The sequence below is a fragment of the Giraffa tippelskirchi genome, chromosome 3, assembly GCF_054371585.1.
Source record: "Giraffa tippelskirchi isolate mGirTip1 chromosome 3, T2T-mGirTip1v1.2.pri, whole genome shotgun sequence".
NCBI lineage: Eukaryota > Metazoa > Chordata > Mammalia > Artiodactyla > Giraffidae > Giraffa > Giraffa tippelskirchi.
The window spans coordinates 85,679,769-85,704,656 of NC_137277.1; the positions used below are offsets into that span (position 1 = coordinate 85,679,769).

The window sequence follows — 24,888 nt, forward strand, 5'->3', positions numbered from 1 at the left end:
AGATGATTTTTCATTAAAAACGTGTGATACTTGCTTTGAAGGTGGTTTGACTAGACAGAAAACAGAGGTTATGGGTTGACATGGGGTCAATGTGTGAACAAGAGAAAGGAGCATCATTAGTGACTGGATGAGACATTCGTTTTATCAACGTTGATTTGACAATTTGTTTTAGTAAGTGTTGAAGGGGGCTATAGAAATAATTCCTCAACAATCACTGAGTGTTCACTGTGTGTAGAGGTTCAGTTCAGTTTAGTTCAGTCGCTAAGTCGTGTCCGACTCTTTGCGACCCCATGAATCGCAGCACGCCAGGCCTCTCTGTCCATCACCAACTCCCGGAGTTTACCCAAACCCAACTGTATTCATCAAACAACTTTCTCATAATTTAGTTTTCCAAGTAGAAAGAAAATACACTAATTGGACAATAAATACAATTATTCACCCATATGGCAACTCTATTTCTAAATCAGCATAAATGACCTTTGTTGTAAAAATAGAGTTCATGTGAAGTTTGGAAATCATAAGCCCTCTGTTTTTCAGTGGCAGATCAACTCTTTGTGAGTAAAGCATGAGAGTTCAACGTGAGGACGCATTAAGGTCGGAACCAGTGTTGGTCAAAACCAGGAAGTGTTATCCTTTGGGACATTTTGGTATATTCTTCAGAATATCTAAATCTCAAAGCCATTAAAAATGTTTTCATCAATAAAGAATAAATACAAGAATATTCTGAATCCTTGGACAATGATTTTATAATTCAGCATGACATGGAATTTTCAGTGTTTCAGCTATCTTTCATGCTTACATTTAAGATACTAACAAATTATATCTTGGAGAAAGAATTTATCTTTTCAGGTATTGGTAAGCATGTCTAAATGGTCTTGAGTAGGTCTATGCAAATGACAGAACAACTATTATCTTGTATTCCTTTGTTGTGCTCATATTTTAGTTTTTTACAGTTATGAAAAACTCTTGTGATTTGCAAGCAAAAGATATTTTTATGGAATAAGGCTTTAGGTTCCAATTTAATAAACCAAGAATTTGATTTAACATCTCGAAAACAACATGCTACTTTAGAGTGTTGTATGAGTTTCATGGAAATGGGCTAATAATAAGTAGAGATAGATTAAATAAATCAGTGATATTTGCAATAAATGGAAATCATGATACCTGTTAGCAATTCAAACAAGTGCCAACAGAAATACCTGGGATTAATTGAATTATTAAAACCTGTGCTTATAGTAGCCAGTATCTGAATGCAAGTAGATGTATTATAGAGATTTGCCTCTATAGGCACCTGCTTGTCAAAGTTCATCAATGGAAATTGCTGAACTAAGTATGCAGCAAATAATTTTTCCTTCAGTTGTTGTTTTCCCATTGTTTTCCAGATTTAAATTCTGGGATACTCTAGCAAATGGCTTACACATCAAAATAATGGATTAGTGTCTTGAAAAAGTTCAGTTTTATGTTAAAAAGGAAACATACTAACAATGAAGGCTAAAATAATGCTCTATTGTGCCAAAAAATTTAAATATTTTTATACTATTAAAACGAAGAAGATTTGGTACATATCTACAATGGAATATTACTTAGCCATAAAAAAGAACAAAATATTGTCATTTGTGGAAACATGGATGTACTTAGAAAATACTGAAAGTGGAAGTGTTAGTCACTAAGTCATGTCTGACTCTTTGCGACCCCATGGACTATGCAGCCAGCCAGGCTTCTCTGTCCATGGGATTATCCAGGCAAGAATACTGGAGTGGGTAGCCATTCCCCAATAGTTTAAAGGGGAATAGCCATTCCCCCAAATTTAAGAAGATAAGAGCCCACATTTTTTTTAAAAAAAATTAAAATTACACATAAAAGAAAGGAGATGGGGAGGAAATAAAATGTATTATTTGTGTTTATCTCTAGGTAGCAAAGGGCTTCCCAGGTGGCTCAGTGGGTAAAGAATCTGCCTGCAATGCAGGAGATGTGGGTTCAGTCTCTGGGTGGGGAAGATCCCCTGCAGGAGGGCATGGCAACCCACTCCAGTATTCTTGCCTAGAGAATTCCATGGACAGAGGAGCCTGGTGGGATACAGTCTATACGGTTGCAAAGAGTCAGACATGACTGAAGAAACTGAGCACGCTCTAGGCAGTAAAAAGAATCATAACTGATTTAAAATTTCCACATATTTCCCAAATTCTTTACAATAGCCTCTATAATTTTTAATCAGAAAAAACAGTACATGCATGTTATCTGTAATATGTATGACTAGAGCATATAAATATATCATTTAAAATATTGATTTGCACGGAAATTTTGATTTTCTCTAGGATTGGATCAGAAAGAGGTAAAATTCTTTCCTCGCCTCCTCAGAACTACCCTAGGTATATAAGGACTAGTTTAGTTAATCTCTGAGCTTTGAGTTTCTCCTGACATGCATCCAGAACAAACATCTCCTGGGTTATTCCTGAAGAAGTCCATAAACTCTGAGAGGCCGTGAGACAAAAGTCTGGACACTGAGTACACCTACTCAGACTCTGGTTCAGTGTTTTATTAAATGATCTTCCTCTCCCTTCTGACATTTGTTCTCGTAGCCCACTGCTCTTCAGAGAAGCCTTGCTTGTCTTGCACCATGTCTAGTATAAAAGCACATGAGGGAGAAAGGTCACATGCTTTATACAGCAGAAGCTCAATAATATTTGAACGGTGGATGAACAAATAGTATTTGACAATAATGATATTAAGTGTGTTTAAATAACTGCCATGGTAAGAGTTCATGTAAAGTAAATGTTTACTCTGAACAGGGCAGTGAGAAGAGTAAAATGCCTGTGGGTGTGGATTTGCTTCAATATTCATTCTGTTCTTTTACATGCATAAGGGTTACTTCAGGCTATTATTTCGTAAGAATGCCAGTCAATCAATTATACAACTAGAGTAGAAGCCACATTGAAATTTGTGTTCACGAGCCCTTTGTTGATTTGAACTTTCAGGATAAAGCCTTGGACAGCTACAAGTTGCCTCTTGCAGTCCACGACAATCAAATGGGAAAAATTTCTTGAGAGCCCTTCCTTGCTTGGCTATTCTCCAAGCATGCCCTATAGAATGCAGAAGCTTGCTTAATCTTAAACCTTCTGCTTCCAGTTTTCTACCCAATGCATTGTACCATTTATATTTCCAAAATCACCTCTGCAAGTAAGCCAGATTCTTATTGAGTCCACACCTTCCCCACACCATAACCACTGTAGCAGACACTCCTCTACCACACACTGAAAAATGGAGCCCTGATTCTCAGTAGTGGGGCTACATTTCACACACACTTTCTGCATAGGCTGAATGTGTTCCCCTAAAATCCATATGTTGAAACCTGACCCCCAAAGTGATGGTATAAGGAGGTGGGACCTGTAAAAGGTGATAAGGGTAGAGACTCATGAATGGAATCAGCGCCCTTATAAAGGAGCTCCCTTGCCCCTTCCTTTGGCCACATGAGGACACCACACGAAGATGGTCAACTGTGAACCAGGAAGTAGGTTCTCACCAGAAATTGACTCTGCTAACAACTTGATCTCGGACTTCCCAACCTCCAGAACTTATCAGTGTGTTTGTTGTTTATAAGTCATCCCATCTTCAGGATTCTGTTACAGCATCCTGAATGGACTAAGACGGCCCTATTCCTAGGCTTGGGCCAACATCACAAAACTCTACAACTGAACCAAGCTTCTAAGGAACAGGATGGGTTCGAAAAGACAATGTCCTTGGTCTTCTCAGTACAGCATACCTCTTATCATTATCCCCACGGAGCCCAGAGCTATCGTACTTAGCAGCAGAATGTAAGGCAGAAGGGGAAATACTTGATTTAAAAACTCCAAAAACAGGGACTTCTCTGGTGGACCACTGGTTAAGAAATCTCCAGCCAATGCAGGGGACCTGGGTTCGATCCCTGGTCTGGGAAGATCCCACAAGCCGGGGAGTAACTAAGTCTGTCAGCCACAATTACTGAACTGAGCTCTAGAGCCTGTGCCCTGCAACAAGAAAAACCACCACAATGAAAAGCCCCCACACCACAAATGGAGATAGCCCACGGCACAACGAAGACTCAGTGCAGCCAAAAAAGAAAAAAACAAAACCCTAAAACAGTAGTGTATGAGGTCAAAACATCCTGCTTTTTTCAGGCAAGAAGTAGGTAGACCTTCTCTTCTGTTTCAGGCTCTGATTTAATTGAGACAGAATGCACTCTCTTAGTAATCAGAAGATTTACACATGTCAGATCACAAGAACCAGTGTCAAAAACCAAAAAAAAAGTTGTTTACTTCATTGCATTTTTACTCCAAGAATACTATGTTAGGGGCATTTTCCTAAAATAAAAACTTGATTCTTGCAAGATGGAAAACCAGCTCCCACTTCTAAAAACTCAGTGCTATAGAACATTAAAAATAGGCTAGGATGATTTTCAATTCTGTATTTAATCACCAGAGTCATACCCAGGTCGTGCTCTTTGAGTCACTTTTAGGCTTAATGAGACCCATTCAATAACACAGGCACATGACAAGCAGTAAATCTCTCAGTTCTGTAGGTTCTCTTTCAAATACTGTCCTTTAGGTATTCAGGGAAATAAAGAAGGATAAACGAACTGAATTCAGGTTCCATAATATAATACAGCCTATATTCCTCACGACGTATGATGTCATGAAGACATTTCTTCGGAAGAAAAATGGCTAGAAATACTAAGAAGGAAAAATAAACCAGTCATTCTGCTCGCTCTTCGTGAACAGCCGAGATGGAGTCATGCGGGATGCATTACAAATGTCACTGGTGCTGGGAAGTCTTTATTGCTCAATGGTTTTCCTGGTGGGTTGCAGGAGACTTACCACGTGCAGCTACTGGGACAGCTGCCTGGGCTCCGTTCCAGGGATCAGGCTGCTCTCCAGTTAAGTATATATCCAACTAAGGACAGACTAACCTGGCAGGATGGAAGGCTGGCTAAAACTGACTGAAATAAATACTGAAGATTTAAGGACAGGGATGTAAGAGATATCCCAAGGTATAAAAGACTGAGAGATTTTAGATTCTTCATGCTCAACAACAGAAGGTCACTGTGATGACATGAAAAAGTCAGATATATTGTAAACCTGTATTCAGTTTGGATAACAAAAGCACATTCAAGCATTCAACTTTCCACTAAACAACTTATGTAACTTGGTCAAAGAGATCACTTGGGGCTAAAATTACACAGAAAACCTCCCCAAAGAAAGCCCTGGAATAAGACTTGAAGTATGAATTAATGAAGGATTAGGCTTTTAAAAAAAAATAATAAAACACAATATAATGTAATCAAAACTAGGTCAGTGGAAATTTAAATTCTAATTCCAAAATGGATGGCCCTGGAGCACCTGGTTACTCTGAACCTTGTTTCTCTCTAGAAAATTATTTTGCCGGACAAAATTATCTTCCAGATTCCTTCATGCTTTAAATTTCTATCCATTTCTATTAAAAAAAAAACCTAACTTGATGTATTTCTAACAGTTGCTTTACTCAGAGTGGGTCCTCGATAGATATGTGATAAACGAAACTGAGGTCATTAACTGCGGTGTATTAGGATACCCTCTGGAGTCAAACAGGCTGGAGGCAGGAGTCTTGGCTATGCCTCCCATAAGCTGGGTGACTTAGCGGAAGTGATTTAACCTCTCTGGGCTCCAATCTCCTTAAGGGAGAACAGAAATCCTACCCTAGTGTCTAGAAATTCCAGGTATTTAACCAACGATAATTCCTTTCTCTGGAGAAGGCAATGGCACCCCACTCCAGTACTCTTGCCTGGAAAATCCCATGGACGGAGGAGCCTGGTAGGCTGCAGTTCATGGGGTCGCTAAGAGTCGGACACGACTGAGCGACTTCACTTTCACTTTTCCCTTTCATGCATTGGAGAAGGAAATGGCAACCCACTCCAGTGTTCTTGCCTGGAGAAATCTGGGGATGGGGGAGCCTGGTGGGCTGCCGTCTGTGGGGTCGCGCAGAGTCGGACACGACTGAAGCGACTTAGCAGCAGCAGCAGCAATTCCTTTCTCTGAAGGTCTTCCCTTTCCTTTTTAACCAGTTTATCCTTCAGAGTCAAGTCAAGCTTACGAGCAAAGATCAGATTCTTCCACATTGGATTCCACTTAGTTAGCTTCATGTATTTGTCATATTTGACTTTCCATGTTTATGTGTGCGGTGTTGTGCTCAGTTGCTCAGTTGTGTCTGACTTTTTGTGCGACCCTATGGACTGTACGCCCCCAGGCCCTTCTGTCCATGGAATTCTCCAGGCAAGAATGCTGGAGTGGGTTCCCATGCCCTCTTCTAGGTGATCTTCCCCACCCAGGTATGGAACCCACATCTCCTGCATTTCCTGTATTGCAGGTGGATTCTTTACCCACCCCCTTTAAAAACTTCAATAAAAATACGAGTCCGTTCATCTATATATTTTTTTATCAAAAGCTGCCTTTGCTCAAAGAGATTTCAGTTTGTAGACTTCTGTACAAAAACAGCTAGTACGCACTGAGTGTCTACTGTGCCAAGCAATTCATATAGACAGCTTTAAAAAATAATATTTTATATTAGTCTTATAATATTTTACATTATTTTATAAAAATATTTTATTTATTTGGCTGCTCCCGGTCTTAGTTGCGGCATGTGGTCTTAGTTGTGGCATGTGGGGACCTCGTTCCCTGACCAGGGATCAAAACTGGGCCCTCTGCATTGGGAATCTTAGCCACTCAACCACTACAGAAGCTCCTCTGTTTGTTTTTTTCTGGCTGTACTGGGTCTTCATTGCTGTGTGTGGGCTTCTCTATTGCGGCAAACAGTGGCTACTCTTTAGTTGTGGTGCATGGACTTTCCATTGAAGCGGCTCCTCTTGTTGCGGAGCACAAGCTCTAGGCTCGTGGGGTCAGCAGTTGTGGCTCACGGGCTTAGTTGCTCCGTGGCATGTGGGATTCTTCCTGGACCAGGGATTGAACCCATGTTCCCTGCACTGGCAGGAGAATTCCTAATCTCTGGACCAACAGGGAAGTCACCATTCATTTGTTTTTATTTCAGTTTGTGATCTTGCTCTTTTATTCTGAAGTGTTTTATATTTGCTATGAATACATTTGCTAATGTTATTTAATGGCTTAGATTAATGTAAGCCCACAGGCTCTTCTGTCCATGGAATTCTCCAGGCCAGAATACTGGGGTGGGTTGCCATGCCCTCCTCCAGAGGATCTTCCCAATCCAAGGATCAAACCCAGGTCTCCCATATTGTAGGCTAATTCTTTACTGTCTGAGCCACCAGGGAAGCCCAGATTAACCTAGAGAACCAAAACATTATATAAATATAATTCTAAAACACTTGCATGCTTTTTTTGAGCAGAGGCATTTATCTGTATTTTAAATATATGTAGTATGAAGAAACGGAAGGGGTAGTTAAAGAACCTGATGAAAATAATCAAATTTCAGAAAGATGAGTAATGCAAACATCATTCTGTCTGGTGATGATATATGCAATTGGTAGACTGACCTTTTAAAGCTTCAAAGCAAATCACGAGTGAGGGCCTTCTACTATTGCAGAGAAATTTTAAAACTTGCCTAAGGGCACAAAAAATGGCAAAGCCATGTTTTTAACACAGACTGTCTTATGTCAAAGCTCTGTTTATAATCACTAAACCCTCCCACTTTTCTTTACAAACCTAATTTTAATACAGAATGGGATGTTAGTTTATAGAACATCTGAAAATTATAATAGACCTAAAAAAATACCAAAACTCTCTTTAGTTAGTTACAAAAAAGTGAGAAACAACTCTTCATCAACTCCCCTTAGGGCCTCAGCCACTACCTCCACTGTAAGATTTCCAAGCCTTCCTGACACTCAACTGGGCAAGATCAAGTCAAGAACCAAGATCTAATTTTCACTAGGCCATCAGGCCAGTGAGCAACGACCAAATTTATAGTTAATAAAACCAGTTAATTGCACAGCATGAAGCACCCTCTCTCTATGCAAAAATTACATGGTTAGGAATTTTGAGCAACTCTCACAATCTGATTAGTTAAGTGCTTTATAATATTACTGTACAGTGCAACAGAGTTTGATTATTTATATCCCATAAGAGAAATGTTTGCTACATTTATTATGGAAATCTGCAAAATCGTTTAGAAGAATTCAGGCAAATTTAATTTTTAAATAGTCTGAAAAGTCCTTTCACATTTGTAGACACCAATTAGACAGCATCTTGAATACCTAGATTCTTCCATTTAATGATTTCACTATTTCTGGGTTCTGTCAGCATACTCAAACAATAACTAATGACAAAAGCATGTATGTGATATCTGCCAGACTACTGAGTGACAAAAAAGCACCAAACCCCAACAAATATATGGTAAAAAAAAACCTGGAATCATAGACTCTTAAGATGATTTCTCCCCTAAAGGTTTAAAGAAGAGATAGCCTCCATTTAAGCAAACTCTCCCATATTAATAACCATCACCACCACCACAATCTTTCTTTTCACTAACCTTCATGCTGAAATCTAAGTCCTTCTTTGTGTTCAGTAGAGATAGTAAAAGATAACATCTGAAGGCTAATTTTCACATTACACTACATTACATGTTTTCCTAAGCCTAGACTCTGGCAGTTGGTGATGGACAGGGAGGCCTGGCGTGCTGCAGTTCATTGGGTTGCAAAGAGTCAGACATGACTGAGCGACTGAACTGATCTGAACTGAAGCCGAAAGCTGGATGAATCACAAGCTGGAATCAAGACTCCCAGGAGAAATATCAACAGCCTCAGACATGCAGATGATACCATTCTAATGGCAAAAAGTGAAGAAGAACTAAAGAGCCTCTTGATGGTGAAAGAGGAGAATGAAAAAGTTGGCTTAAAACCCAACATTCAGAAAACTAAGATCATGGCATCTGGTCTTATCACTTCATTGTAAACAGAAGAGGAAAAAGTGGAAGAAGTGATAGATTTTATTTTCTTGGGCTCCAAATTCACCACGGATGTGACTGTGGCCATGAAATTAAATACCCTTGCTCCTGGGAAGAAAAGCAATGACAAACCTAGACAGCATATTAAAAAGCAGAGACATCACTTTGCCAACAATGGTCCCTATAGTCAAAGCTATGGTTTTGCCAGCAGTCATGTACGGATGCAAGAGCTGGACCATCAAAAAGGCTGAGTGCTGAAGAATTGATGCCTTTGAACTGTGTTAGTGGAGAAGACTCTGGACAGCTTGAGAGTTCCTTGGACAGCAAGGAGATCAAAGCAGTCAATCCTAAAGGAAATCAATCCTGAATATTCATTCAAAGGACTCATGCTGAAGCTGAAGCTCCAATACTATGGCCCTGATGCAAAGAGCTGACTCATTGGAAAAGACCCTGATGCTGGGGAAAGATTGAAGGCAAAAGGAGAAGGGGGTGGCAGAGGATAAGATGGTTAGATAGCATGACCAACTCAATGGACATGAATTAGAGAAAACTCTGGGAGACAGTGAAGGACAGAGGAGATTGGCATGCTGCAGTCCATGGGGTTGCAAAGAGTTGGCTATGATTTAGCGACTAAACAAGTCTAAAAACTCTAATTCTTTTCAATTTTCTTGACATGTCTTATTTTTCAATTTTTAGGGGTTATTTTACCTAAATTTATGCAAAGATATAAATCATTCTAAAAACATACTCAAGTAACTGGAAGAGCTACCTGATTGAATGTATTCACTTTTTAGCCCAATATTGGGGTACAATGTAAACTTGGTTACTATGGCTCTCCTCAAAACCATCTTTATATTCCTACGATACAAAAGAAAATTTTTTATGTTTTTAGGTTCAGTCATATACAGTTATAATTTAACTATAATCATCTTCACTTCAGTTAAGTCATTCAGTTGTGTCTGACTCTTTGCGACCCCATGGACTGCAGCACGGCAGACTTCCCTGTCTATCTCCAACTCCCAGAGCTTGCTCAAACTCATGTCAATCAGGTCGGTGACACCATCTACTCATCTCATTCTCTGTTGTCCCCTTCTCCCGCATTCAATCTTTCCCAGCATCAGGGTCTTTTCTAATGAGTCAGCCCTTAGCATCAGGTGGCCAAAGTACTGGAGCTTCAGCTTCAGCATCAGTCCTTCCAATGAATATTCAGGATTGATTTTCTTTAGGATTGACTGACTTGATCTCCTTTCAGTCCAAGAGACTCTAAGGGTCTTCTCCAACACCACAGTTCAAAAACATCAATTCTTCAGTACTCAGTTTTCCTTATGGTCCAACTCTCACATCCATACACGACTACTGGCAAAACCATAGCTTTGACTAGATGGACCTTTGTTGGCAAAGTAACATCTCTGCTTTTTAATATGCTGTCTAGGTTGGTCATAGCTTTCCTTCCAGGGAGCAAGAGTCTTTTAATTTCATGGCTGCACTCACCATCTGCAGTGATTTTGGAGCTCAAGAAGATAAAGTCTGTCACTGTTTTCATTGTTTCCCCATCTATTTGCCATGAAGTGATGGGACCGGATGCCATGATCTTCGTTTTTTGAACACTGAGTTTTAAGTCAGCTTTTTCACCGTCCTCTTTTACTTTCATCAGGAGCATCTTTAGTTCCTCTTTGCTTTGTGCCATAAGGGTGGTGTCATCTGCATATCTGAGGTTATTGATATTTCTCCCGGCAATCTTGATTCTAGCTTGTGCTTCATTCAGCCCAGCATTTTGCATGATGAACTCTGCATATAAGTTAAATAAGCAGGGTGACAATATACAGCCTTGACATATTCCTTTCCCAATTTGGAACCAGTCTGTTGAAGCCTCACTTGGAGAATTTTGAGCATTACTTTGCTAGCGTCTGCTGCTGCTGCTGCTAAGTCGCTTTAGTCGTGTCCGACCTTGTGCGACCCCATAGATGGCAGCCCACCAGGCTCTCCCGTCCCTGGGATTCTCCAGGCAAGAACACTGGAGTGGGTTGCCATTTCCTTCTCCAATGCATGAAAGTGAAAAGTGAAAGTGAAGTCGCTCAGTCATGTCCGACTCTTAGCAACCCCATGGACTGTAGCCTATCAGGCTCCTCCGTCCATGGGATTTTCCATGCAAGAGTACTGGAGTGGGGTGCCATTGCCTGAGATGAGTGAAATTGTGCAATAGTTTGAACATTCTTTGGCATGCCTTTCCTTGGGACTAGAAATGAAAACTGACCTTTTCCAGTCCTGTGGCCACTGCTGAGTTTTCCAAATTTGCTGGCATATTGAGTGCAGCACTTTCACAGCATCATCTTTGAGGATTTGAAAAGTTCAGCTGGGATTCCATCACTTCTACTAGCTTTGTCTATAGTGATGCTTCCTATGGACCACTTGACTTCCCATTCCAGGATGTCTGGCTCTAGGTGAGTGATCACACCATCGTGGTTATCTGGGTCATGAAGATCTTTTTTGTACAGTTCTTCTGTGTATTCTTGCCACCTTTTCTTAATATCTTCTGTTTCTGTTAGGTCCATACCATTTCTGTCCTTTATTGTGCCCATCTTTGCATGAAATGTTCCCTTGGTATCTCTAATTTTCTTGAAGAGATCTCTAGTCTTTCCCATTCTATTGTTTTCCTCTATTTCTTTGCATTGATCACTGAGGAAGGCTTTCTTATCTCTCCCTGCTATTCTTTGGAACTCTGAATTCAGATGGATATATCTTTCTTTTTCTCCTTTGCCTTTCATGTCTCTTCTTTTCTCAACTATTTGTAAGGCCTCCTCAGACAACCATTTTGCCTTTTTGCATTTCTTTTTCTTGGGGATGATTCTGATTACCACCTCCTGTACAATGTTACGAACCTCCATCCATAGTTCTTCAGGCACTCTATCAGATATAATCCCTTGAATCTATCTGGTCTTAGTAAAAGGAATATTTGTGATATTTCTGAACTGGTTGGTTTTTAATCCCCATTGCTCAACAACCTATCATGTTACATTTTTCAAGTTGATTGCTAGAAAGCTTAGGCACAAATTTGTTGCCTATATCTAGAAAGAATAAAGAACCTCATGAGTGTGTTTTTATTTTACTATTTTCATTTCTGTTTCCATTTTGTTTGTTTACCATATTTTCCCTTTGCCCCATTTTCCTATTTTAATTTTTTAAATCTCACAATTTGTATTTTTATTAGTTGCCTTAAATCATTTTGACAATGAAGCCATACAATAAAATAGTATTTTGTATTGTATCTCAAACTGGACTCTTCAAGATGAGACTCCACGGTCCACAGATAGACCCCTGGTGGCCCATCAGAAAACTCAAAGAAACACTGGTCTAATCGAAGGGTTACCTCTTGGTTACTTCTCTGTGCACCAAGATACTTTCTCCTTCACTTTTTCTCCTCCAGCAGCCTTCACTAGCATTCTGCTTTAGCAATTTATGACCATCCCTTAGATCTTTCTATTACCCACCCATCTCAAACTTAGAAGGCCCTTTTTTACCTTAACCTTTTAGCCTTATTCCCCTTAAACCTGCTCTTCAGTTGATCTTATTGAGGTCTCTAGTCCCTTAATTCCTTTCAGTTTTCCCTCTCTAATCAACTGGTTCTTTTGAAAGAAAGTGAAAGTCACTCAGTCGTGTCTGTCTCTTTGTGACCCCATGGACTATACAGTCCAGGGAATTTTCCAGGCCAGAATACTGGAGTGGGTAGGTAGCCTTTCCCTTCTCCAGGTGATCTTCCCAACTCAGGGATCAAACCCAGGTCTCCTACATTGTAGGCAGATTCTTTACCAGCTGAGCCACAAGAGAAGCCCCACTGTGGCTTCTTTCTAGTGAAAGAAACAGAGATCCAAAATAACAGTAGTTAAACAAGTAGTTCATATTGTCTCAAAATATGAAGGCTGCAGGAAGCCCAATATGGCAGCTCCACAATTATTAATACAGTCTGCCTCACCATCCTTCACACTAGTTTACATCCTCAAGGTTACCAGATGGTCACAATACAACCCCTGAGGTTCTAAGCCATTATATTCACACTTGAGGCAGCAGGAAAGAGGAAAGTGTATAAGGGCATTTTCTTAGGTCAGCTTTCTTTAAAAAGTGCTCTCAGCAATCTTATCCAATGAGTTCTGTTTACATCTCCATTTATTGAACGCTAGAAGGCTGTAGCAGTAATTTCGAGTATCTCCAATTTCCTCCCTTCTTCATTCTCTGTCCACTCAACAAATATTTACTGAGTATTTATGTGCCAGGCACCATTTTTATGGGGCTGGGGATAGTGATGGACAAGATAGCAAAGCCATTGCCTTCACAGAGCTTACAATTTAAAGAGGAAGACAGACGATGATATCAAGTAATAAACAAGATAATCTTTATGAGTTACCTACAATAAACCTTGACTCTACTCATGGGCTTTAGCTATTCTTGCCTTTTTCAGTCTCGGATCTCTATGGATGCTCTACACCAGAGAAACAGGCATAACTGTCCTCAGTATTCCTTCCTTACACTTCCTGCCTTTCTATCTCTGAGAAAAAGGTATCCTTCCTTCCCAGATCTTACACTGACGCCTGTGCTCTTTTTATTCCACCTGTGCTTTTTATATCTCCCCTTTTCACTCAGGACATATAATCCATCAATTATATCCTTTCTGGAACAATCTCTTTCTAGTTCTATCCTCTAGGCCTAAAAAATGCTTGCATTTCACCTCTCCAAGAAACAAACAACTTTTCTTGACCCTCTTCTCAAACTACTTTTCTAAACATCAAAACATCTTGAAATAATACTTTTCACTAAATTCTGTTTCTTCGCTTTTTGTTCATTTCTTAATCCCATTATATTTGGCTGGATTTTTATTCTATTGTTAAAGTTTCCCTAACTAATTCTGAATTCTGATCTTTTCTATTAAATACCCTTTATAGGTTCTATTCTGAGTTTTTCAGTTAAAGATAACCTCCCCTGAACATTCTGATAAAGACCCTTAGATCTATACCTGCGCTATTTCCTGGTATGAATGAAAACAAGGAAGAGACATCGGCATTCTAAGTTATATAAAAATAAAATAAACCCCTACTATCAAGGCTCACACAATAGCAGGGGAAAAATAAAAATGCATAATAACAATATGCAACACAATGATTATAAGAAGGAGAAAGTGTTGTGGAGGACCCATATAGAGATTAGGTGAAGCTGGGGATAATGGAAAGCTTCAATTAGACAATGGAAAATGAATTAGGCTTTAATTTATAGCTAGAGAAGGCTTGCCATTCCAAGTAAAGGGAATAGCAAGACTTTGGTAGAGAGACAGCATGGGGCAGCATGTTTGAGAGACAGTAGCACTTCTGTTTGCTCGGAATGTGGAGTATACATAGGAGAACACAGATAGGTAAAGGGATTACAAGCCTAGCTAAGAAGCAGTAAGGCCAAGATTCAAACCAGCTAGTCTGGTTGTAAAGCCTATGATTTCCACCATGACGTAGTACAGCCTTTCTCACAAATGAATGTCAATTTTCAAAATCACATAGACGTACATGTTCTATGCATGCATACAGATGTACATGCACACACATTTCTGTAGGTTACAAAACGATAAACAATAACAGAGTAAATACCTTAACATATTTATTTTATCTGAGTATGGAAAGAACTCTAGGATCAAAATCAAGAGACCTAATTTAGCCTTGGTTCTGACACTCAAAGGCTATGTGATTCGAGGCCTCAGCTCACCTACTGATAAAATGTCAAAATTTGGAGGTAAAAAGGACCAAATGAATGATCTAAAGTCCCTTAATTCTAACTTCCTGACTTAAATTGGACTCAACTGATATGGGGTGGGACCCAGGCACAAGTGTGCCTTAGAAGCTTTCCAGGTGAGTCTAATGTGCACTGGCCTAGACAGTGGTTCTGTGGCAGCTAAACTGTGGCCTCTAAACTGTAGCCTCATTACTTAGGAGCTAGAAACGCTGGGGCCGAATCTCAACTTCATCATGTCTAAACTGTGTGGCCTTGCAAGTCTCTCAATATCACTGAGCTTGCTGTCATCTCTAAAGTAAGAAAATCAGTGTCTACTTAAGCAGCTGTGAGGGCCAAATATACCTGGAAAGTACAGTAGTTAAACAAGTAGTTCATATTGTCTCAAAATATGAAGGCTGCAGGAAGCCCAATATGGCAGCTCCACAATTATTAATACAGTCTGCCTCACCATCCTTCACACTAGTTTACATCCTCAAGGTTACCAGATGGTCACAATACAACCCCTGAGGTTCTAAGCCATTATATTCACACTTGAGGCAGCAGGAAAGAGGAAAGTGTATAAGGGCTTGCCATTCCAAGTAAAGGGAATGAGCACCTGGTTTACCTCAACAAATCATTCCTAGAGTGAACAAAGATAAACTGTTTAGAAGAAACACAGAACTGATCTCAGACACATAGAACATCAGCTAGAACGATGAACTGCTAGAAAGCAGATCCAAAGATTGACAGCAACAGCACAGTGAAACTCATAAAGGAGACAAGAGGCCAAAACACAGGTCTGGGCAGAACAGTGACCAAAGACCAGAAAGAGTCTAGTGAATACAGCGTTGGAAGAGAGCGAAGGTATCTGTCATCCTACAAACTCAGGTAACACCACAGCTGCTGGAAGACTCTAAATCTAAAGACCAAAATATACCAAAGATGACCACAGGTTGTTAAGCCTGGTTCTTCTAATCTCTAAACAAATCTTACAGTTCCCTATTATTTTAAAAATAAAGGGCCAAGCTGAAAGAAAGTCAACATTACTTCTCTTTTCCACACTCAGGGTAAGGAATCCAGCTTAACTATCATTAGCCTCACAATTACGACATTTGCAGAAAGAATGAGAATTTGGTGGGGCTGTTCTTGTGTTTCTGTTTCCTGCCCATTCTCAGATCTCTGTGTCATAGGTCACAGAGGAGCACACTACACCATTATTCTTTTTCAGAACAGTTGCCTCTGGCCCTGGCTGTCATTTATCATAATGAGGTTTCTGTTGTGTTACTGTAATCAAATGAGCCCAATATATGTATGATACCCTCCATTCAAATATGGAAGGACTACTGGCTCAAAGCCAATCAGAAAAATATTTCTGAGTTATTTTTCCAGGAGTGAACATCAATCACAATGATCTATCGTCTGTAAAGTAAGGATATTACCTCCCAGCTCTAGACTGTTGGGAGGATGGTGGCATTGAGCCAAATACAGGCATGAGTGGCACCAGACAGGCAAGGAATAGGGTTTTAGGTTCTGGTTTTTCACTAACTCCCCTATGTGCCACTCAGCAAGTTACTCGGCCTTTCAAACACTAGGAATCTGTGGAATTGGGGATAATAAAAACTTTCAAAATTTTTACTTTGGAGTAATTTTTAGATTCAGAGAAACACTGTTTAGAGTATTTAGAGTCATAGAAAAAAAATAGAGGCCCTGTAGAGCCCTAGTCCAGTTAATATCTTATATTACTGTAGTACATCACTATTAACCAAACTCCAGACTTTGTTTGGATTTCACCTGTTGCTCTGTTAATGTCCTCTTTGTGGTATAGGACCCTCTCCAGAGGGTTCACATCACATTTAGTTGTTATACCTCCCTAGTCTTCTCTAGTCTCGTATCACAGGGTTTTAATATAAATCAAATAAATGTGAAAACACTTTGTAAAATGAAAAGGAATATTAGAATATGATTTACTATTGTTTGGCATTAAATGAGTCCAGGCATATAAAGCACCAAGAAAACTGGACTGTATTAAGTCCCAAATATGGGTTATTAGCATTATTATCATGAATTTTTATACCTATCCTACAATATGATGAGTTCTACACATATTCAACAGTTGCTCAGGGTTCACAAATCCCTACAACTACAGATTTTCCTCTGTAAGAAGACAGCTTTATAGAGATAGCCCTTGACCAAACCTTCAGAAACATCTTGCCCTAACCAACTGAGTTAGCAAAAGCAGCTCAGTCTAGCAGAGGAGAAAGGACAAGAGACGGAGTGAAGACAGAGGCACCAATGGAACCTCAGAAGCCACAGAGGTTTCATTTTGTTGTCAAACATCAATCTTAGTCCTAGAGCTACACAAAGAAGCCATGAAATTTAAGAGGGACCATTCTATAAAAATCAGCAAAGGAAACAACACTTAATATATTTCCTGTTAAACAATCTGTGCACAGTTTTCAAGCATCATTAGGAAGTTAGAAAAGATGACCTGTGGTGAGGGGGAGACAGGAGAGTGAAGCTTTCTTTATCCCTCAGTGCTCTGAGCTTGCTAGCTTGCCTGGGAGAAAGCTCAATCAGAATCCATGTTACTCATACAACTCATCCCTACAATATCAGGAAACAGTGAATACATTCCAAGTTGCTTTAGAAGAACAAAACAAAGGAGGAGCTCTGGAGCTGAATGTGTACTGAAAGCCACTAAACATCCTGCCTCTCATAGCCTAACATTGTACTAAGAAGTGTTCAGAAGTTTTTCATGTTTCTTCACGTGTTTAGTAAATTTTTATTGTACACTGGTCAAGAATATAATTTAGTACAACAAAGGAAAGGTAAACAAATAAATACTATTTAAATACAAAGTATAAAGGTTATTAAAAAGTAAAAAGAATGAGGTAGCTTCATACATACTCACATGGCAATTTTACATTAAGTTAAAAATTCAAGTTGCAAGATAATATATGTATAACAGCACGATCTAATTTTTAAACTTCTTTTTTAAAAGATAATTGTGGAGTCACAGGCAGCTATAAAAAATAATATAGAGAGATCCCATACACTCTTTACACTGCTGCTGCTGCTGCTGCTAAGTCGCTTCAGTCGTGTCCGACTCTGTGCGACCCCATAGACGGCAGCCCACCAGGCTCCGCCGTCCCTAGGATTCTCCAGGCAAGAATACTGGAGTGGGTTGCCGTTTCCTTCTCCATTGCGTGAAAGGGAAAAGTGAAAGTGAAGTCACTCAGTCGTCTGACTCTTAGCGACCCCATGGACTGTAGCCTACCAGGCTCCTCCATCCATGGGATTTTCCAGGCAAGAGTACTGGAGTGGGGTGCCATTGCCTTCTCCGACTCTTTACACAGTGTACCCTAATGGTAACATCTTGCATAACTACAGTACAATAACATAACCAGAAAACTGAGGTTGAGACAGTCCACAAACCTTATTCAGATTTCACCAGTTTTATACACACTTGTATGTGTGTGTGTGTTTAGTTCTACACAATTTTATAATACATGTATTCAAGTGATCATCACAACAGTCAAGATACAGGCAGATACAAATTTCCCTCATGCTACTCTTCTTTGGATGATCCATTTTTTCACGGAGCGGAGAGAGTATTGCTGTTAGTCACTAAGTCATGTCCAACTCTTTGCAACCCCGTGGACTGTAGCCCACCAGGCTCCCCTGTCCATGGGATTTCCGAAGCAAGAATACTGGAGTGGGTTGCCATTTCCTTCTCCAGGGGATCTTCCTGACCCAGGGATAGAATCTGCGTCTCCTGCATTGGCAGGTGGATTCTTTACCACGGAGCCACCTGGGAAGTGGAAAGAGTATCAGTACTATTATAAATGCAGAGGAAAAAAAACAATCTGTTAAGTCATTCATAAGCTGAGAATTTTTATAAAATAGGATTGTAGGGGGGAGGAATTTTTTGCTTTTTTACTTTTTACACTACTCTAATGTTTGATTTTTAAAAAATAAACATTTATCACCTTTTTAATATAAAAAGTAAAATATAGAAAATAAATATAACATGGAAATGTCTGGTTTTAAGTATAGCAGGGTCACAGTGAGCAAGTGGACAAAAGTATAAACATTAAAAAGAGGTATGATACTGAAGTGTATAAAATATAATATAATATTTAGGGCTCTATTTTTCTATTATTTGTATACTATATCCAAGTGGGTTTTTCACTTAAGTAAGAACTAGTCACTTTAAAACTAGGAAGAGATTCCAAAAAGCAAGAAAAAACTTTAAAAAATAGACAGAAAACTAAAAAACTACAATACATGACACTATACTACTTATAATTACAAGTTAGGGGACAATTAAATGCTTAATAAATGCCATTTGGTAAGAGTTTTCTGAGGAGTATAATTTTAATGATGTTTTAAAAAATCACATTCTTATACAGTGTTACTTTATTCCTTTTATGACTGACCAAAGATATACTGTTAGTGTGTGGTATAGACTCAGAAAAACTCAGAGAAGAACTCTGTGATGGTCACAGTTTTCCAAAGGTGAAGGTTCCAGGAGCATTGAGAATATTCTGGTGAGTTCTCTAGCGGTGGTAATCAGAATTCAAACAGACGCTCAATGCCCATCTGTGGCAGGAATTTTGCAGAGGAGATCCAGGCATCTAAAATATTGTCAATTAAGGTCTTTTCTAAAGCTGAGATTCTATCTTGGGTAAAGAGATACTGGGTCCAGAGCCAAAAACCCTAAGATTCAGCTCTGGTTTCTAAGGTATAATTTTGGGAATCATACTGAACCTGTTTCATCATTTTGTATACGGAATGACATAATTAACAGTGCTGTGAAAATGGTAAAAGTGCTGTCTGAATTATAGTATTTATAATCATTTGAGGATAATGCAAGGGATCTAAGTTAAAACCTTAACAGAAGTTATTTAAGCCAGTCATGAAGCTGACTTCTGAATGGTAAGGATTACAGAACCCATTTTCCAGAGAGGTTGTGGAATTTTATATGACGTATACAATTCTCGGTCTCTGGGATGACATAGATACAGTCTTGACCATGAATAAGAAGTTGAATTGTGATTTATGTGGTACTATTTCTTAGTTGATAGAAATACTATGAAGAAGAAAACCAAAATGACCTTTTACTGCTAATGTTAAAGTGTTATCACATGCCTATCATTTAAGCATGTTTAACCTTCTCTCTTATAACAAGCATAGGGTAGGCAATTTAACGTCATTCAAAAAAATAACAGAAGCAGTAGGAACCTGACAGTGTGCTCCTGACAAGAGCTCCAAACTGGCAAACCAAAGGCCTGGGCCCTACAACTGAATTTACTGCTACCCAACGTAACAGTTCTGAACTTCAAATTACTGACTTTTAAAATGGGGGTTTAGGACTGTTGGACTAAAATAGCAATTAAACTTTCAGTTTGAGTATTATAGTAGATTTCTCAGATAACAGACCTTTTCACAATTATGTGCAAACCTACCTATTAAGCAAAATACCTCCCACAGTATCAATCCTTCATCGCCTTTCAAATCTCCTTTCTCTTATTATATTGATGAGACTATGTACAAAATAGCCAAATCTTTATCCACCCACTATTAGGAGTTCACAACACACTACAGTTCATAGTCATGCACACTCTTGGATTTTAAATATTCTAAGATGACAAATCCTTATCAACCTATGTATCTTTTCAAATAAACTATTTCTCTGAAATAAATGAGGATTGTTGAAGTAAAAAGAAGTTGCTATGTAATTGTTTAAATAGATTTTAATAGGTTGGTTCATTGAAGGGCACTCTTATTTTCTTTTACTTAAATCTCACTGCCCAAGAGCCAACAGTCCTAGTGTTAGGCTATTTTATGTGGATTACAATTTAGTCAGTACTTTAAACACTAGACAAAATAAAATTTCCTGCTGTTTCTGTTCCTGGATTCCCATTTCTTTCTTTGGACCCACAAATTTTCAACAGAATATAAGATACAATAGTAACATACTTATTCATTGAAAGAAAGAAAAGAAAGGCAAAAGGAAACACACATATGCCTTTTTTACTGTTACATAAGCTTACTAGACAATCTCCCTTATATATAAAATTACTCCTCCAGGGGAAAAAATAACCTTCTGAAGCTGACATTTTCATTAAGATGGATGTTTCTGTCTTCTGGTGGCTTCATACTGATACCTATGTCCTCAAACAAGAGAACTCAGGATATCTGTAATTCTCTTCTCTACACACCTGCACCATCCTATATGCCTTGATAACAAAGTGACTAGCAAAATACAAAAGATTTAACACCACCATAATTGCTATTATTCTTTAGGCCAAGTGTTTCGGCAGATTCCTAGTCTAGATTCTAAGAGTACATGGGGGAAATCTGCATGTAAACTTTATAGTAAATGATTATATTTAAAATATTAAAATCTAATGAAGAGCTTAATAAAACCTAACACTTGAACACAACCCAGCAACCAACCCAGGAAATCAAATTTTCCCATGCAAAGTTCACAAACATAGCTATGGATCCATTTCAGGTTGAGAGAGAAAATGGGAAGACAAATCTTCTGAATATTTTCATAGCTACTGCTCCTGAAGAGTGGTGCTCCTTGCAAGAAAAGGATAGAACAAAGATCTTAATGTTGCAGGTCTGTGAGACAGCTACATCAAAACCAGGTATAGTGGTCCCAACCCGAGCAGCTGGCAAACTGCAGGATGGATGTGGGCACTCTTCTGCCTAATAAAATCTGAATCAAACACTTTGCATCTCATTCTCCATGTGAGCTTTTTATGCAAACTTCTAAAGTGCACAGAATCCTGGGGTGGAAGAGCTATTCTGAGAGATTTCACATAGTTCACGTAATTAGGGAAACCACTTCCTTTGATTGTAAGTGTTCAAAACAGCTGAATTTCTCCTATCAAAGCCACTCTGTGATTTGGGTCACCTCTTTTACTTTCTCTTTCATGTTTCTCAGGATGAGAGGTGAAGCTGGAGAGCACATTATTTAGGGGAAAAAAAGATCGTGCTTTTTGTTTTAGGGATTGAACTTACACTATTCAAAAGACTGTCATTTAGACTCTCTCTTTCTTTCTCACCCTCTGTCTCTTTCCTTCTCTAGCCAGGCTCTTCGGTAGCTACAGAGAACACAATAAAAATGTCAGTGCAGGGCTGATGGGAAACTGTCATATTATATGTAAAAGGATTCTAATGCTCATGTTTGGGTTTAAAAGATGATTAGAAAGAATTGTAATCTGCAGGCTCTTGATCTTCATATTATGAATTTTTGTTGTTATAACAGTTGAGAGACAGAGAAAGAGGATGGAGAAAAGGAGTCTCTTATCACCTCCCAAAAAACCACAAGCCACCAGCAGCAAAGAGTGTAAAAGAAACTACCAATCTGCTCTTTCCCTATATTCCTGGAGTATCCTTTTCCACTAAAAGTAGAACACAAGCTATTCAACGAGGTAGTTCATACTGCTTTTGCTATAGCTAACCTTAGCTCTGGATGCTCACGAGGTTTTCACTTATTCTAAAATTCCTCCGTCAGTTTAATGCATAGTTAGGTTCGCCAGCGAATATACAAACTAAAAGAGGTTAAAAATAATTCACCATTCACCAACTACTTTAATGTCCATATTTCTACTGAATGTAAAGCAAGATGAACAATACTGTCTATGCCACAATCTCTAAGATTTCAGTTAAATTTTAGTTAACTAAAATTCCAGATGGTTAATAACACTAGTAATATTGTCAGTCATATCAAGGAAAAAGGGTTTTGAATCATATGAATAGAATGTGACAAAATTCTCTATAGTGACAACAATCTTACTTGTATTCATTATATTTGATCTTTATAATTCAAAGTAAATATGAATAGGCAGGAATTATCTCTATTTCATAGGTGAAGAAACTTTGTTCCAGTGATGTTAGCTGACTTGCCCGACCTCCCAATTAGTAAGAGAAAAGTAAGAACAGATCTAGAACTTTAAAGAGAGCAGGGCATGATCTTCAATCATTCAGGATCCTAAATTTTTCTTATCATGGCTTGAAAAAAATCACATTAACTTTTCTGGCAGATATATCACATATTAATTCATAATAAACCAAATCTAAAACATCCTTCCCTTAAGCTGTATCTTCCTCATCTTCTACCGACACTTAGCTTTCCAAAGTTTATGTATAAAATGTTTCATTTCCATCTACTGGCTCAATGTGCTCATTGATTGAAATCTTTTCAGGTTCTTATTCTTACTGAGTCTTTTAACACATCAACTACTTTTCCTATTATTATATTAAATGAATTAGATGCCACCTAAATTATTAAAGTAAGTGTTAAGAAGGACATGAGTAAATGTATTTAATTTAATTCCATAAGGATTAAGTGGGTTTTATATACTTGTAAAAGCATGTACAAATTCACCTAATTTGTACATGGAAACTTTATTTCAATATTTTTATTTCAGGGACTTCCCTGGTAGTCCAGAGGCTAAGATTCCATGCTCCCAATGTTGGGTTCGATCCCTGGTCAGGGAATTAGATCCCACAGGCTGAAACTAAGCCTGGCACAGCCAAATAAAAACCTAAATACATAAAATATTTAGAAATATATATTTCAGTACCAGATAAACTTTGCCTTCCAAGTCGTAATACATCTTCTTTGTTCCTATCACTATTACAGCTCTTAGCTTATTTTTTTAGCTAAAATGTAGTGAACACTTACTGTATGCCAAGCATTGTACTGAAAACCTCTAATTCCCTCAAAGGTACTCTGCGGTAGGTCATATTAGTATTCTCATCCCATTAATAGAAATGAGGAAACGGGGTACAAAGAGCTTGCAGAAAGAGGAAGCTAGTCAAGTGGCTGAGCTAAGGATCCCATACAGGTCTGACTACAGAGCCCACACTTTACACCACTGCCTCTGTACCGAAGGCATTTATTTACAAGTGCATCTCCTCCCAGTTCACCTGTAAGATCCCCATGGGTTCTTCAACTTGCAGCACAGTTGTGGCATCTACTAGGCCCTTTATATGTGGTGACATGGCTTCTGAATTAAGTTGCAACATTAAGGACAGACAGGGCTCTATATCCGAAATAAAAGAAGGTTTTCAAAGGGCATCATAACTGTCTCCAAATATCTGAAGGCTGCAGTGGAGGCAATGCTAAACAATTCCTATGGCTCCAGCAGACAATACTAGAACCAACAGGCAGAGTTAAAAGGTAGCAGATTCTAACTAAAACCAATGAAGGCCTATAAAAGAGAGCAATGCAAAAGAAGAAAGGGTGTCTTTTATAAATTCCAATCACCATAGGTATTTAAAGTGTCCAGATAACCAGAGGATGAAGAAAATCATCTTGTAATGGGAATCTCTGATTAGGGGAGATCAAGGCTCCCTAAATGCCAGTGTCAGTCTACTAATGTGCTAAATCTGGGGATAGATATTTGAACACACACCCAAGTGTGTACGTACACACACACACTCCTAGATTGTAATCTGGAACTACTAAATCAGAATCCTTGGAAGTAGGGTCAAGCTATATATATATATATATATATATATATTAATATTAGCTGGAGATGTATTAATACATCTTCTGTTACCTGAATGTTATTGACTGCAGATGGTTTAATATTCACTTACATAACAAATCGCTGGTCACAGGCATTAGTTTTCACAAAAATCCCCCAGTAAAATAATGCCCACCAGGTCATTCTGATGTGCAGCCAAAATTAGGAAAATTGGGCTTGTGAGATCTTTGTCAACTTTTAAATTTCTGTAATTTTATGAAGGTATGCTCTCAACTGTCTCTTAATTTTATTACACGACTAAGCACAGCACAGCACAAAGGCTCTTAGAGGTGCAAACAGTCTTCTATGAAAGCAGAGAGATATTTAAACCCCCCTGGGAGGAGTGGAGGAGGGGAAGAAGAGCTTTTATGGAGGGGTATTTTAAGGACAACAGGCTTCTGACAGGCTGGGAGCAGGTAGAAATGCATTTCAGCTGGAGGCAGGAAAGCCCAATCCCCATTTGGAGAACATCCTGTCCTCTCAGGAAGCTGATACACAGTTTGCGTGCTTGTCAAGCAGAGGAGGTTAAAGAGCTTTATTGAGGGTGAACTTTCTTAGAGGGGGCTAATGTTGTATTTTATTTTTAATGTGCACTAAAAAAACCCCTTATTTCTTGTATTATTTACTTTTTGTAAACTTACTTATTTATTTAGACCGAGAGGCTGGTGAGCAC

The 24,888-nt window shown here is 38.8% G+C and overlaps 1 protein-coding gene across 7 annotated transcripts in view; it reads right to left on the reverse strand.

Annotated features, from left to right (window-relative positions):
- The window catches only part of MAP3K20 (mitogen-activated protein kinase kinase kinase 20), a 167,218-nt gene that overhangs the window by 89,668 nt on the left and 52,662 nt on the right, over window positions 1-24,888 (reverse strand). The window lies entirely within an intron of this gene.